Source organism: Canis lupus, chromosome 22 (genome assembly GCF_003254725.2).
Source record: "Canis lupus dingo isolate Sandy chromosome 22, ASM325472v2, whole genome shotgun sequence".
Classification (NCBI taxonomy): domain Eukaryota; kingdom Metazoa; phylum Chordata; class Mammalia; order Carnivora; family Canidae; genus Canis; species Canis lupus.
Window position 1 is genome coordinate 21,337,302 of NC_064264.1, and position 17,084 is coordinate 21,354,385.

At 38.9% G+C, this 17,084-nt stretch overlaps 1 protein-coding gene and 1 long non-coding RNA gene across 2 annotated transcripts in view; one reads left to right on the forward strand and one right to left on the reverse strand.

The window, feature by feature from the left end:
- The window catches only part of PCDH9 (protocadherin 9), an 887,338-nt gene that overhangs the window by 38,009 nt on the left and 832,245 nt on the right, over positions 1–17,084 (reverse strand).
- LOC125753302 (uncharacterized) overlaps positions 1–17,084 on the forward strand; it is a 55,953-nt gene that overhangs the window by 11,972 nt on the left and 26,897 nt on the right. The window contains exon 2 of the long non-coding RNA XR_007404808.1: positions 11,460–11,571. This is a non-coding gene — a long non-coding RNA (uncharacterized LOC125753302). The remainder of the gene's footprint in view (positions 1–11,459; positions 11,572–17,084) is intronic.

Below are 17,084 nucleotides of genomic sequence, written 5' to 3' on the forward strand. Positions count from 1 at the left end.
AAATCTATTGTTCCTTAGGCTCAGTAACCTATTGACGTAAGCTTCCTCCTTTACAGTTTCTGTGCAACTCTCCTTGAGGGAAAAGATGAAGAGAGAGAAACTCATTTAGACCAAAGCTTACTCAGTGTGATTTCCTCAATTAAAAACTCCAGGGTCTAGGATCCCTGGGTGGCGCAGCGGTTTGGCGCCTGCCTTTGGCCCAGGGCGCGATCCTGGAGACCCGGAATCGAATCCCACATCGGGCTCCCGGTGCATGGAGCCTGCTTCTCCCTCTGCCTGTGTCTCTGCCTCTCTCTCTGTGTGTGACTATCATAAAAAATAAATAAATAAAAAATAAAATAAAGTTTTAATGACAAACCAAGTGGTTCCTTCCACATTTTAGCTATGCCCATAGAATAGTAATTCCACAGTGAGAGCTAAACTTTCCCTTAAGGATGGATAGTCCTCAATTAGGATCTGCAAATACATACCTTTTCATATGTGCTGAATGTCTTGAAAAAGGTTTATTCCTTTAATTTGGGAATTTTTCCTAAGTTATTTACATAGTTAATTCATTTTATTCCTGCATTAAAACCCTAGCCACAGGTCCAACTATATCCCTCCGTTACCCAAAGATTGTGTGGCCTGCTCAAGACCACTTGCCATAAGTAGTGCAAAGGTAATCCGACATTTCCTCTTTCCCAAAATCTGAATTACCAGAAATTGTTTATGCTAGGTTTTTTGCATGTCTTAATGCTAAAGTCCAAATACCAAATTCCTGCGGGATTTATACTTTTACTTCAAGGGAAATTATTTAAGTTTACACATAGAAGCCTTTCTCGTGATTACAGTTGTCCTTACTAAGAGCAGATACCAAATCTATGTTCTTATAGAAAAATGTAAGTACTTTGCAGTGATTAAGAATCAGAGTTCATATTCAAAGATATTGGCACTTATTCATAAAGGTGACAATGATGTGCTTCAAAAGAACATAATTACTAAGTTTAAATGGTGCTCGAAATTCTTGCTACGTGAAGTGCGTTCCCAGGAGCAATAGCAGAGTCATCCCCCTGAAGGCTGTCAGAAAGGGTGACTCAAGTCCCACTTCAGATCACCTGAATCTGAATCTGCATTTTAGCAAACCCACCAGAGATTCCGATGCGCTCTGGAGCTTGAGAAACACTGATTTAATTAATGACTCTGTTGATTTTGGGTTGTACAAGTGACCCAAAGAGAAAACAAACATCTTATATCCATGTGCATCCTGGGGTACAAGGTGTACGCTTGCACTGAACTGGTTTGCTAGAATGACTCCTGCACTAACAGGCACAGGGCTTTTGTGTAGCGATGGTCGTAAATCTCCAGAATGAGGGCATGGTCAGGGCAGAACAGAGGCAGAATGGAGGAGAACTGGTGGCCCCACTGCACTCAGGGGAGACATAAATCTGCACACTGGAAGTGTGTGTTTACATATGCTTTGCTAGCAGCTGCACAGGCTGCAAGTGCCCACCTCAGTGAGATCGGAGTCTCAATGAAACTGAAAAAATAATAATAATAAAAAGGACTCTTGCTGCTCCTGGGCTGGGCTGGGCTGGGTGGGGACGGTGGGCTCATTACTGATGTCTTCTTCCTAAGTTCAAAGGAAGAAACTTGACATCATTATTTCTGAAAAGGAAAGAACTTTTCTTAAAATGGTTAACCTGTAACTCCCTGGGATTAATATTAATCTGAACACACAGAGTTTTAAATATCCATCTTATAGAGTAAGTCTCGCATCAAGGTTGACTCAATACCATTTAAGAGCATGTTTCAATTTCAGAAGAAATATAATTCCGTTTCAAAATGTTAAGCTCAAGGACTGCTACTACTATATTTGAAACATGCTAGAAAATTAATAAAACATGATGATTCCTATTTTAAATTAAAAGCTCCTACTGAAATAGCTAAATGCACTTTTTTACAACTACAAAGATGGACAATTGTAATAATCATTAAATCATCTCTGCATAACAGGACTGGCATTATTATTATTCTCTATAGATTAAAAAAAAAAAACATGGAGGCACAGAGAGGTTAAGTAACTTGCTTGAGGTCACAAAGCTAGCAAGTGATTGAGTAAGAATTCAAGCCCTTTCAGTCCATCTCCAGAGTCCATTTAATCAAATATCACACTCTCTTATCTTTCACTTTGGCATGTTTTTGGTGATCAGAAGGCACTCTTCATTCTCCCCAGATAAGCAAGGAAGCAAGCAATAAACAACAACACCACTAGTATCTGTAATTGGTATAGCTGGTACCTAGTACTTAATTCCACAAGGAAAACCAATGGTTAAACTGTGTATATTCCTGGGAAGGGTAAAATTCTGAAAGAACACCAGAGGACAAGTGTGTTAATATTATATTGCTCATGTAACAAACTACCCCACATAATGGCTTAACAAAATCCATTTGTCATCCTGCAGTTCTATAGGTCAGAAGTCTGGGTACAGATGACTGGGGTAGGCCCTCTGCAAAATACAAGTATGGGCAGCATCTCAGTTCCCTCTGGGGCTTCTGGGGATGAATCCGCTTCCCGGCTTGTTTGTCTTGTTGGCCAGCTCCAGTTTCCTGTGGTTGTTGTGTGGAGGACACTGCTTCCTTGATGGCTGTGGGCTGGGAGCCATCCTAAGGTCCCCTTCATCTCTTACTCCATCTCTCCCTCTCATCTTTAAATCAGCAGCAGCATCTAAATCCTTCTTCTACTTTCAATCCCTCTATGTTCTCCTTTGACCTTATGTCTTTGGGCTCTGGCCAGAGAGTTACATGCTTTTCAGGCTTCATGTGGTTAGATTGGGTTTACCTAGGTAACCAGGGAAAATCTCCATATATTAAGGTCCTTAGTTGAAGTAACATGCACAGAGTCCCTTTTGCAATATAGAGAAACATATTTCCAGGGCCTAGGGGTTAGGATGTGAACATTTTAGGGGAGGAGACATTCTGCTATGACAGGAGGTTTGGAAAAAGTGAAAGGGAGCCCAGGTCGCCTAACTAGGGACCAAAAATAAACTTTGCAATCACCTACTTTCGTCTAATACAATGCTCACTTTTCACACGTAATCTGTGATTATTTGCTTTATAAGACAATGTCTTCATACCAAATATTCACTGAAAAGGGAATCGTAAAAAATTAAGTTGTCCATGTAATTTAAGTAAAAAATATGACACAAAGTGTCAGTTTCCTCATTAACTTTTGTCCAAAAAATTAAGAACTGGATGGGAAAATAAAATCTTCTAAGTTTTAACCTCATGGTGGTTCAAGAAAATATCTACATTTTATTAACACAACCAAGTGGATGCAAATATAAGTAATGCTAGTAAAGTCTGGTGAGGAAATACAAATCTTATCACATCAAAATAAAAAGAGCGTGCTACTCAAGTCTCAAGCTAACTAGTGTGGTATGTTTCACTTTGGCATAAATGTAAAATCCATTACAGGGGGCAAAATGAATTTTGGAGTCTTGCCCTTAAGCTCTATGATAGCTTTATTTTTATGATGTCTTTATTCTTTGAGATACTAAATATTGTCATTACTGATTCTCTAAACACAGCGGGCTTGTTACTGTGGTTATTAATGTTTTTAACGGTCCCATCTGTAAATAGCGTGCAGCCTAAACCAAAACACACATGCACGTCTCCAGAGCAGAAGACTGACACAGGACTGCTGACACATGAATGGGATGCTTTGTCTAACTAACACAAAATGCAAATGAATTGCAGAGAAAGAAAACTAAAGAATTCAAAGGCTTTCTTGATTGCCTTCTTTAAAATGCCAAGAACTTAAGCTGGCCTTTCTTATCTTCCACTACATGCATGTGACACTTTAGGAGGTCTTTCTTATTGTACTATAATTCAGGGATTGTTCCAGCTCCGTGCTCCATGCCTTTTTCCAAAGGGCAGCCTGAGATGTATAATTCGGGTAATGAACAGCTGCATAATTTAAGGGTCGAGCTAGTAGGGCACTGTTCCTTATTTGTGTTGCTTTAGCAGTTGCCAAGATGTTCCAGGCCTATTTAGGAATACAATTTTTTGACTGCTTTATTTCTCTCCGATGATATATGCTGGGATTTGGTTGTGTTCCAGAAAGTGAATTTTATCAGCAGAAGTACCAGAGCAAGCTTTTCTCTCATTTTACTCCAAAGGGCAACAGCACTGAGCTATAATGAGGTAATTTTTTTTCCAGCCATGCACACTCTGTGTTCTATCAGGCAGGGTTGTTTAAACCTAGTCCTGTCCCTTTCCAAAGCATGATAGACTCAATCACTGAGCTATCAAAGGCATTTCCACACTACATCCCTCTCACGCGAGCCCAATCTCCTGAACGTTGAAAAGGGCCTGGCAGCGAGGCCCTTCAAGATGAAGGCTGCATGCTGATTAATCAGTTGCTTTTTTATTCCATCTTGGCAAGTGGTCCCTGTTTGTAAATAAAAGGTTTACCCTGAATTTCCTGTAAACTCAGAAACATAAGGCTGGTTAGGGCCTCAGTCACAGAGCAAGAACGATGCCTGCTGTCCAATCCACAGACATGTGCTATGTCCACTGCTGTAAATACTCCTTAAGGTCTCAAAGCGTATCCCAAGTATGAGCTAAGCTAAAAACAATCATCATTTCAGATGATAAAGCAGAACGGCAGATTCAATTTTTTTTTCCATCTCTTTAACACTCCCTGTTTGGGGGAGAGACCCCACTGAGCATTTGCAAAGGTAACGGAGTTTACACCACACAATAAGCTTGTCCGGGGCAGGAGTGGGGGAGTGGTGGGGGGTGGGGAGTTGGGTGGGAGGGGACATCAGTAAAACAGAATATCTCTTTTTCAAGAAATAAATTAGTGTGCTCTTTCACTCGTCAGATGGTAAATAGCTAATGGAAAAGAAATGTGACAGACCACAAGGACTAGGAATTGTCTGCAAACTGGCAGGCGCTGTGATTTGCAGATGACCCAAATTATTTTCAGGCAGTTTGGCACATCTCTATTTGTCACACTTACACTATCGAGCCAAGTGCATTCAATTAATATGGAGTATTTTCCTGTTCTTGAAGTAGGAACAAAGCAGCATGCCTTTCTTGATGGCTCTCAAACACCCCCAAACAGCAAGAATTATAAGCCCCTTGTCATCATTCACCTTAGGTGATCTTCCATGATGAGCACGTGACCACTCAGAAATTCATTCTGGACAAGGGATTGTTGTGCCTGCAGACGCACGTCTACTGTATGCACTGAGTGTGAGAACTCCAAGAGCTTAAAAAATGTGATTCTTGAAATACCCTTTTGCGATTAAAAACAAAAAAAATTGGCATTTTCCTCCTCAGTTTTGAAAGCAAGGTGAAGAAGTTTATTTTGTGAGAGGTGAAACCTTCTGAATCAATACCGGGGGTTGACACTGCTATATAAACCCATCCATCATGAGGCGGCGGTTATAGCAATGTCTCACAACATGGTTTGTGCGGTCGGTGGGGCAGCCAGGGTACTTAGGGAAATGCTGGCATGAGAGTTTTATTTCTAAAATCCTTTCCTCAATAAGACAGAATGCATGAGCTATATAGTTCAGAAAACACTGGCTAGGGGCCCCCGCTTCCAGTCCTGGCTCTTTCCCCATCTGGCTACCTGTCAGGTAACCCATGTTGGGAGAGCTTAACACACCCTCAAAATGAGGAATTAATGCAGACAGATGCAAATGGCACCTCCCAGCTCTAGATCTCCATGAATCACAAACACCCATAGAAGTGTTTTTTATTAATTCTAAATGAATGCGGAGAAGTCAGAAAGGCTCATAACAAAAGCAAGCGACAATAGGCAAAATGCTTTATTTCCCCCAAACAGAGTCATTTCATTATATTAAATCTAGGATTATGGGGGCACATTAACTCTTTCAGGCCTTGAGGGGGTTTGTGTCAAAACAACACATCTTTACCACTAAAAATGCACTATGTATTACAATTATAAGTTACAGCTAGCTATATAAATTTTATACACTCATATAAAATGTACCTGGCACAGGAAATTTAAGAATGTCTCTAAAGAAAAATATATTAAAGTTTCCGTTCAATTGCATACCAAGTGTATTTTAATGTATTCATGTTTCTGAACATATGTAATACACAAATAGAATGCAATAGTATTTTGCATTTACATCTTGAATTTTAATAGTTTTAGTGAGTCGCTCTGTTTAGAGGGGGGGAAAGAAAGATCCTTAACAGTTACAATTCCCTTATCATTCAGTGTATGTAAAATGTGTAAGTGTTCCAGGCCTTAGGCTATGGTTGAGACGGCAAATTAGAAACCAAAACAAATGGCAAAAGAGGTAAAAATGATTGTGCCACTCATTAGTGCACCACTCCCCCAAACCTTGACTGCAGAAATGATCTGCACACAAAATCCATCTCGTCTTCTTTCTTGTGCCTACTAAATGTATTTTTCATCCTGATTGAGACCTATGGTACTCGGTGCACTTTCTGCTCCATGTTCATTAACTCCTTTTGGGCCTCACCTGCCCTCCTGCTCAGCCTTTTCCTGCCAAGGACAGAGATTGCAGATGCTCCTGCAAGGACCTTATGAAACCTCGCTCTACTGACCCTCAGTTCCGCCTTCCTTGCTGACTCTTCACCCTGCCAAAGCCCCCTCGACTGCTTTCTTTGCTTCTCTCCTGAATGGCCGGCTATTGCAAGAGCAGCCCCCAGACTGGTGTTGACAGGCTCTTCTACAAATCTGTGCTGTTCAACCTGTGCTTTGACCCTCCCTGGTGTTCAACGATTCCCGTAATGATCCCTTATTGACTCACGGGAGAATTCAGCATGGGAGCTTTTCAGTTCAGGCCTAAACACTTCACTCTTGGCAAATGACACCATCTGTTATTTCACTGAGACTACTGAAGCCCTCATTTTCTTTATCTCTCCACCTTAACACTCATTCCTTTTCTTCATTAGTCTCTCAGAGAAAGAACCTCTCCCCTGCTTTACCCCTAATCTTTCACCTGTTTTCTTTTATCTTTCGCTGTCACATTCCAGGGGGCTTGTTGGTTGGCAAGCACACCACTGGATCTTGATCTGTAAATCTTCACCCTCTACCCTGACTATATAAGACACGGTTCTATTCAATTTCCCCCGTCTGCAGACTCCTTCCATTGTAGAAATAACAGCCCCACTGCCAAACAACAAGAAACAAAATTCAACAACAAAAACCACTTTCCCCTAACCTTGCTGCTCTATCTCAAGTGCTTCTGGGGTTGCAATTTACCTTTCTTTTTGCTACCAGGTTCTCTAATGATTAATAGCCTAAGGCCTAATAGATCTCACTTCCACATCACCTTTCAAGTCCTTGCAATCAGTACCCTCCCCCAACTAAAATTATGTTTTTCAAGGTCACATTTGACTTCCACGTCAACCAATTATATTTTATTTCCTGACACCCATCTCCTTTTCCCTATCCCTAGCACTCAAACAGCTCATCACACCTGTAAGCTTCCTCCTTCCTTGTGCATTAGGAGTTTCAGCCTAGGATTCAAAGACTGTGTACATGTATGATTCAGATATAAATGGAATGCCAAAACAGTGATGACCAAACATATGTACACATCAAACCAAAGTAGAAAATAGAATCCTGGGCTCACACCAGACCTCCTGAATCAGAAGCTGCAGTGAGGTGACTGCGAAGTACTGAGAGTTTGTCAAGCATAGATTCAGAGATCTACCTGGATGAGGTAGTGACATGAGGAAAACACCTTCTCATTTGATAACCAGCAGGCAGCGTTTGCTGGAAGAAGGATGCTGGTGCATCCTGGGCTCTCAGTAAAGGTTTGCTGAAGAAAGAAATTTATGAATGACTGCCTTGGCTGTCAAAGAGAAGCAATGATTTAAAGTACAATCCTGTGTTTTTCACTCTTTTTGTTTTCTGCTCAGTTCCCATTGTCTCATGGATGACAAGTTATTGCTATTTGATATTTAGGACCCAAAGCAGAAATTATTGTGATCAACGCAGAAAATGTGAGAAAAGATTTCCTCCTTCTTTGCATCACAGTGTGGCACTATGCTTTGGAGGAGACAGAAAATGTGTCATAGCTTTGGCACATCTAGAACTCTTTGCACAGCAGCAGGGCCTACAGCCCTGGCAGGTCTCCTAGTATCTGACGTGCCAGGGTCACCAAGTGCCAACATCTTCAACAGCAGCTGATGAGAGTACCAGGGGCTTTGGAGCAATAGGAGACAGCATTACCAATCATCATCCCCACAGCAGTGCTGCTATGTTTACCTGGCCTACTGGGTGCTGGACGCTTTGCCAACTGGATAAACAGAAGAGGGCTAAAGAAGGAAAATGTTGAATGCCAGTTACAAGCTGAAAGAATGGAGCCCATGGAAGCTGCATGTCTTACAAGGTCAGAAGGATTAATGCTAAGGAAGCATGAATTCTACTACCAACCCAATTATTTTTTTAGCTATAGATGTGTATGTGTCCAAAGAAATCCTTGACTTGAAAAATATCACACAGGCCTAGTCTTGTTGATTTTGCTCTTACTGACCTACTCCTCTTTTAAATCTTTTTTTTTTTTCATCACATCCTTAAATGTTAGGCATTCCCAGGATACTTCCTTTGGTCACTTCACACTCTACATGCTCACTGATATCTAATCCCATAGCTTCAACATAATCTCTACTCATATGATACATGACCTATAACTTTAACTTCCAGACCTGACTCAGCTCTCACCTGACCTTCAGATTCATATTTTAGTTAAACATATCTGACTTGATATCTCACCCATACTATGCATCAACTCATCCTGAAGTAAATTCATTGGTGTACATCCCCAAACTTCTTCTTTCTAACCCCCAATGCATATTAAAAGCAACATAATCTTCCCAATTATAGAGGTATGAAATCTCCAAGTAATTCCATCCCTCTTCACCATGGCACTGAGTGCAGGTAATCAGTTCCTCTTTCCCCAAATACTGTATTTGCTTCATTTGGCTTCCAACAAACACTTGCTTGGGAGTTCTCTTGACATCACTGCCCACGACTCCTCCAATGTTGTGTGACAACTCCGAAGTGCTGGTGTATTACAGGGTGCAGTCCTTAGTCCTCAGACCTCTTCTCTTCTCTAATGGCAGTCATGGCAGATGGAAACTCATCTCGTCTCAGTTTTCTTTTATCTATCTCTCAATGAAAACTCAATTCCCCTAGTGTCTCAAGACCAATATCTTAGAGTTACTTCATACAACTATCTTTCCTTCACCCCATGTTTGATGCACAGTCATATTCTGTGGATCTTCATAAGCAATCCAGAATCTGCCACTTCTTGCCACATCTAGCACCCTTGTCCAAATCGCCATCATTTCCTGTCTCAATGTTACAGTAACCACCTAGCAAGTCTTCCTACTTCTTATTTCTCATGTATTTTTCAAACAGAATTAGAGTGAATCTCTTGATATTGATATCAGATTGTGTCATTTTTCTCTTCACAACTCTTCTGTAGCTTCCATCTCACTTTAAGCACTGGATCATTGGCCAGGGTCTATGCTACTTAATAGCTTTTGAATAATATTGTAGACCAAAATGCTACTTGCCTTCTTACCCAACATCATGGCGAATCTTTTCTCATTTACACTATTCCAAAGTATACATGACCAATTGTACATAACCAAGAAGATGGACTATGTAGCTAATAGGAAAACATTATAATGTTAATAATCATAGACATTAAAAAGAATTGGGATGCTGAATGGCTCAGTCGGTTAGGCCTCTGATGCTTGATTTCAGCTCAGGTCATGATCTCAGGGTCCTGGAATCGAGCCCCAAGTCAGGCTCCCTTTCCAGTGGAGAGTCTGCTTAAAGATTCTTATTCTCTTTGCCCCTCTGCATCTTGGGCTGTGCTCTCTCTTTCCCTCTAAAATAAATAAGTCTTTAAAAAATAATTATATCAGCAATAATCATTTGCAAAGAACCTACTCAAGACCAGACATAATACTAAACACTTCACATGTATTCTCTCATTTAATCCTCTCTACAATTCCATAACTTAGTTATTAAAATTACCCTTCTCTGGCAGAGTAGCCAAGTTTTGATGGATGAGCCGAGCTTGGCCAGCCAAATCTTAAGCTAGTTCATTTAAAGTGTACTAGAAGATAATGGGCTTATGATAGTAACTAATAATGAAAGCCTAATTTGAACCACATTATATCTTCATGCCAGGAGTCTCCTACTGCTAACAATACCAAAAGCTACCAGTAATGACACTACTTCTGTTCTAAGAAGTTGGTTGTATTTTGTGTATTTAAAGTAGGGAGGTGGTGGAGCACCAGGGTGGCTCAGTAGGTTGACTTTTGATTTCAGCTCAGGCCATGATCTCTGGGTCCTGGGATCGAGCCCCACGTCAGGCTGGCTGTTCAGGGGGGAGTTTGCTTCAAGATTCTCCCTCTCCCTCTACCCCTCTCTCATCACTGGCTTGCTCTCTCACTCTCTTAAATAAATAATTGCTTCTTTAAAAAAATTAAGTAGGAAAGTGGTAAAAGAAAAAAAAAATGTATGTTTGATTTATAGCTATCTTAAAGGAAAAACAAAATTACAGTTGACCCCTGAATAATGCAGGGGTTGGGACACTGGCTCCTGTAAAATTGAAAAGCCATGTATAACTTTTGACTCCCTAAAATTTCACTAAGAGCCTACTGTTGACCAGGGAGGCTTACTGATAGCACAAACAGTTGATTACCACATATTTTGTATATGTGTTATATGTTGTATTCTTATAGCAATGAAAGCTAGAGAAGAGGAAATGTTATTTTTAAAAATCATAAGGAAGAGAAAATAGATTTATACTCCTGTACTGTTTCTACTGGAAAAAATCCATGTGTAAGTATAACTGCTCATGTAATTCAAAATCATGTTGTTCAAGGGCCAGCTGTATTTTCTTTAATTAAGATCAATGCTAATGAAATAATGGAAAATGGGAACAGCATTTCAAATCCTCAAACATATTTGAGTGCTATTAGGTACCACACATTGAGCTCAGTTATTTCATATTACCTCATTTAATCTTCACACTAACCACGCAGGCTATTAACTAGATATTACACTTGAAGGAACCACATTTGAAAGAGATTAGCTGACATGCCCAGGACTGTAAAGCACAAGGTGGACTGAATCTATATATTCCAAGGTATATCATCTTAATTTTGATCCAGTTTATTTTCTCACTGACAGGAAGTAAAAAACAAACTGGCTTCACCCTATACATTCATTTCTTATGCTGCCTTCTTTCCCTCAGTTATAGTTGGTGATATAGTTGGAAACATTCTCAAGAGAGTTTTTAAACTTTAATCATAAATAAAGAGATAGCAACCAAAGATACTTACTTTGGGCCTTTATTTGTTAAGTCACCTAATTCAGGGGTTTCTTTGAAATTATCCATGCTTATCATGCATGTTCTTATTCTTTTTTATGTCCTATTTTACAGTATTAGTCTGCTTGGGCTGCCATAACAAAACACCACAGGCTGGGGCACTGAAACCCACAATTTATTTCTCAGTTGTGGAGATGGCAAAGTCCAAAATGAAGGCACCAGCAAGGTAAGTTTCATTCTGAGGACTCTTCTCAGGGCTAATGGGTGCCAATCATCTCTCTGTGCACTCACAATACCTCTTCTTTGTGTTCTCATGGAAAGAGAGAGCAAAAGCATGAGCTCTCCAGTGTCTCATCTTCTAAGGACACTAATCCTATCAATCAGTGCCTCATGCTTATGTTCTCAGTTAACAGGAATTACTTCTTTAGACACCCCTTTCCAAGTACAGCCACACCAGGGTCTGGGCTTCACATATGATTTTGGAGGGGCACAAATATGCAGTGTATAACAATAATCCATCTTGTCACTGGTCATGTACACATGTTTTATAAACAATAGCTGAAAGTGTTTCCAGAAGGTCACTATTCCAAAATAAAACTGCTCATTGACACAGAGTGTCATAAACACCCGGCAACTTGCAGATGGATCACAAGGCTGTGGAACACTTAAACAGATTCTTCCATTCTGATCTATCCATTAAATGATAACCATGACCTAATGCACAGTCATGATCGATACATATATACGCCGTGGCTGTAAAACAGCCTCTCTAACCAGGGAGGGTAATCCTCCATTTTACAGATTTGAAGAGCCAATCAATTAAACACTGGATAAGGTCAAATACTATTGATTCAAGATTCAATGAAATCCCTTCCTTTACCTTCCCCTCTTTTGATTTTTCTTGTGATCTAAGTATGGTTTCTTTAAAATACATTTTTATAGCAGCTGCACTTCCATAACGGTAGAACGTGAATGGTCCTCAAAAAACATAATGATTCACTGGCACCAAAATCAATAGTGTTATCAAACCTTGAAGGCATGAAAAGGTGGAAAAATAAAAATATTAATGCCTAAACTTCAAGAGCATACTTAAGAAGTGGAATTTAAGAGATGCCCATTGCTAGGGGGAGGTAGATAGTTCATAAATCAATTTAGATGAACAATTCCCTCCAGTGTATCTGTGAGCACAACATAAGGATACTGTTAATAATGTGTTTAAGTATCACTCTTCATTCAACTCTGATTTTTTACACAATTTCAGATTATTTCTTGAAAGTCCTCTGGGTACTGACCCGGCAAATTTGGTATACATAGTACTCTTTGCTCTGTACAACTTTTGGTTTTTACTGACACCTCTTTATGCTGCAGATAACCTTTGCAGGTTGTAGGTGTCATATCTAAAGGCACGGCTTCTATGATTACTTAATATAATGATGTTTTCATCTTCATAAACAAGTAATAAAATGGTTTTTTGTAAGTGGAACAAATGCATTTCAGAGCTCCGTCTGCATTTGAGTCTCAGATACTTAAGTATATCCCTCTATCTGGAGTTAGAACTATTTGCTGCTATATTTTTATCTAACTGTCTCCAGGAACTAGTAAACAGAGAATTGTAAATATTGCATGCTTGGAAAAATTCCACCTGGCACAAATCAGTCACTAGGTGGCTGAATATTGTGAATGGAAACAACTGGCAAGAAGGAAAATCCTCTTGTTAGAAGACAGCAGGGCACAGTGTTCTGCGTTTTGGAAACAAAAATTTGCTTTGAGGAGCTTCGATGATGTTTTAATGGAAACAACACTCCTTTCCCTATTTACTCCTCTCTTTTGCTTTCTTGGTAACCTCATAAATTCTGAACTTGGTTTGAGTGGGTTTTCCTTTTTTTTTTTTTTTTTTTTTTTAATGCTACCCAAAGAGAAGCTGGAAGGGATATATATATATATATATATATATATATATCATTAAATATCAGATTCCCTCTTGCCTCTGATTTTCCAGATTTATTCTGTACTTGGAAGTCTCTTTGACATATTATTTTTAAGAGGAAGGATATCTTTTGGGGGGCACCTGGGTGGCTCAGTCGGTTAAATGTCTGCCTTTGGCTTGCATCATGAACTCAGAATTCTGGGATGGAGTCCACTCTGCCCCCAGCAAGGAGCTCCTTGCTCAGTGGAGAGCCTACAAGCCTTCTTTTCCCTCTCCCTCTGCCTGCCACTCCCCCTGCTTGTGCTCTCTCTCTCTTTCTGTCAAAAAAATAAATAAATAATATTTTTAAAAAGATATCCTTTTAATCAATTCAAAAAAGCAGAAATAAAATAAGACAGTATTTAACAGTACGGCAATCCATTAAACTCTCATGTGGCTCTCTCTTGTTTTTTTTTTTAATTAATTTATTTATTTACTTTTTCACTCTTGCTTTTAAGATGAAAGCACGTTATTTCTATTTGGTTGTTTTCATTTGTTTTTAATGAGAAAAAATATATAGGCAAAGAGCTCGAGAATGGCATTTTAAAAATCAAATTTCCTGTCTGTTGCAAAACTTCTGCTTAGAAAAAATTGACACACTTTTTTTTTAATGTAATTAAAGTGAAAGTAGAAAGTGACACTTTAGAAGAGAAATAAAAGTAAGAAGAAAGTGGAAAGAGCTGTTAGCTGCTTAAAAAATGGAGTTTAAGAACATCATACTTATTAAACAAGACCAAAAGTGGAAAGGCTTTCATTTTGACAAAAGTGATTTAGCTAAGAAAAAAAAAAAAAAAAAAAAAAAAGCCCCTCTTTCTTTCTACAAACACTGGGGCCCTCTGCTTCCACTTCTATTTCCTACAGCAAGTACCAGCTACCTAGACTTTTTATGGAAACTAGCCTCATTCCATTCTATGACTCATACTTTTCAAACTTCAAAATGCATATAAATTGCTATGATACATGTTCTTCTTCAGTAAATCTGGAGTGAGGCCTGAAAGTCTGCATTTTCAACAAGTTCTTAGGTGATGTCTCTGCTGCTTGGTCATGGCAACACTGGAGTAACAAGGCCAAGGTACAAGCTGAAGATAGTCTAACAGCACATCTACAGATGAGTCATCGCTTGATTGTGCATGGTGGTTTCTCACTCTAGTAACAACGTAAACCAAGTGAATACTGTTTTTTCTTTTCTCCACCTGATTAAGAAGCAAGAACAATCTTCCTTATTCATTCACATTCTCTATTTACAAATTTTCTTACTTGCTAACAATGTATTTGTAATCACAGAAACCAATGACCATGCTTTTGTAGTCAGTAATAGACATGGACAGAGCAGTGGGAAATTTGAGTTGCCTGATGTCCACATTCATAGCTGAAAGCCAACAAGATGAGTTTCTGCTTTCTTGTTTCGATTCTTACATTGTAGTGAAATGTCCTTTTTGAGGTCTACTTACTGCCACACTTTGTTGGATTTTTGTGGTTTTTTTTTTTTTCTTTTTTCGGTTATTTCACTGCTTAAAATGACCTCAAGCATAAGGCAGCAGTGCTGTCTACAGTTCTTAAGCTCAAGAAAGCTGTGATGTGCCTTTTGGAAAAAGTGCACGTGTTAGATAAGCTTTGTTCAGGCATGAGTTATGGTGCTGTTGGCCATGAGTTCAATGTTAATGAATCAACAATATATAGTAAATAAAGTGTCTTTAAATAGAAACATGAATAAAACAAGTTTATATATTGATTTTTTGATGAAAATATTGTGACCAGATGCTCAGAGGAACCTAACCCTGTACTTCCCCAAAGAGCAATGATTCTGCGTTGGCTAATTTAGTGTTCATGGTGATTTTATAGAACAAAACTACTGCAAATAACAAGAATTGACTATGCCTTCTGTACTATTCTCAGGAGAAAACTTCAATGGGAACATAGACTCCAAATTGTTGTCCCCTTTGACGATAATATTCCTTTTTGGGTGTCCACTCTGACTCTCAAGCCAGATATTTCTGTACTATTTTAAGCAGTAAAAAATAGTTTATTAAGTGAAAGATTAAGCTTTTACAGAATCGCTGAAGCTTTACAGAAGCTTTGCATTTTAAAGGTTAGCTTGAAAACCACTCTTTTGAAAGAATCTTCCGGTTTAGGCATTTGACAAGGTCATCAAGTTTTACAATATACTTCCTCTTCCAACTCCTGTCTTTGCTAAGCCAAAATCTGTTTTCTTCAAATCTCTTCTACAAACCTCTGAACAGGTTCGTAGCTCTTGTTCTACAATTATAATGGTCTATATTTATCTTTCTCACCAATATTTTCTTTTTTGGTCAGCCCATTTTGCTCCAAAAGAAAAAAAAAGAGGCTTAAAATTCATTACTGTATGAAAAACAATAATGTAACTTCTTTAATAAAGGCAACTGAGACAAAGCACAAAAGCGAAGATGATATGTCAGAAGCCTAACACTGACTGTATCCAGTTCAGATAGTTAACTAAAGATTATTACTTAGGAACAAAGGGAAATCCTAGAGTGTGAACCAGATCACTTAACCACTGAGCAAATATATTTCAGCACCTACTAAGTGAGACAAAATTTCACGCATAAATTAAGTTATCTTATTTAATTCTTACAACACTCCTTTGGTGACAGGGTTATCATATGAAGAGATGATACATAATGTATAGGTAATTTGCCCAGTCAGAATTAGTATGGCAGGAGTGGAAAGCAAACCTGGCAATGAACTCCAAAGCCCCACCTTTCCACTTTGGCCTCATGAGCAGGAAAAAAAAAATCAGAAAGATAAGAGAAGTATATTCCCTTCACTATGGAACTTGTAGTTTCTTAGAAAAGAGAAAAGGAGTAAAGAGTATCACAAGTCAAATATGATCAAGGTTTGAGATGAATCATACTGGACAAATGAATTCAGAGAACCCACTCAAACCATCATAAAGAAGTTTGCATCAAGATGAGCTTTGGTGAGCAGGCAAGATTTGGATGAGTAAAGAGAAACGTAGAGAACATTTCTATCAAGAGGAGTGGAGACGATTACAACATACAAATAGAAAAGTAGAATGTTTGAACGAGGCCATTGGTGAAATCAGATTTTCTGAATCAGAGGATTTTTCTTCAGGGCAATGTTTGGGAGACAAACCTTGAAGGGCAAGTTATTAGGGAAATGGAATGTTTTCCAGATGGAAGGTAGGGGGTATATTGTATACTCTAACAAAGATGAGCCACAGATGCCCAAATGAATGACACTGTTTATCAATTAATTCTTTGAGTAATTTAAACCAGCAGGCTCCCAAATTCTTTCAGCCAACTTCAGACTCTTCAGGGAGCAAGGTAGATAGATCATCAACATAGGTGTGGATTTGACAACACATGTTAAAACTCCTGGTTGCTAAATTGCATGCAAAGATTCAACTTCACATGATTGCTTTCCCTCAGATATCTATTCCTTACTCTGTAAGACCACATATGATAGGAATAATCTCATGACCAAAGCTTATTAGATCACTGAGGTATACTTGAATTAAAACTCATCTGTGTGCTCTCACAACAATCTCCCCACATACAAGAAAACAAAATGTAGTTAACTATACACAATACCCACATTGGACACACACTTTTTGTTATGAGCACAAATGCCCTTCAAATATAATCTATATCGTACACTTTTCGATTCTTTCCTGAGATTATTCAGTAAATTTATCAATGCAGATGGCTCACAAGGTTTTTTATTTTATTGTCACAGTAACTAGAATAAATGTATTGCTTCCATAACTAGCATAG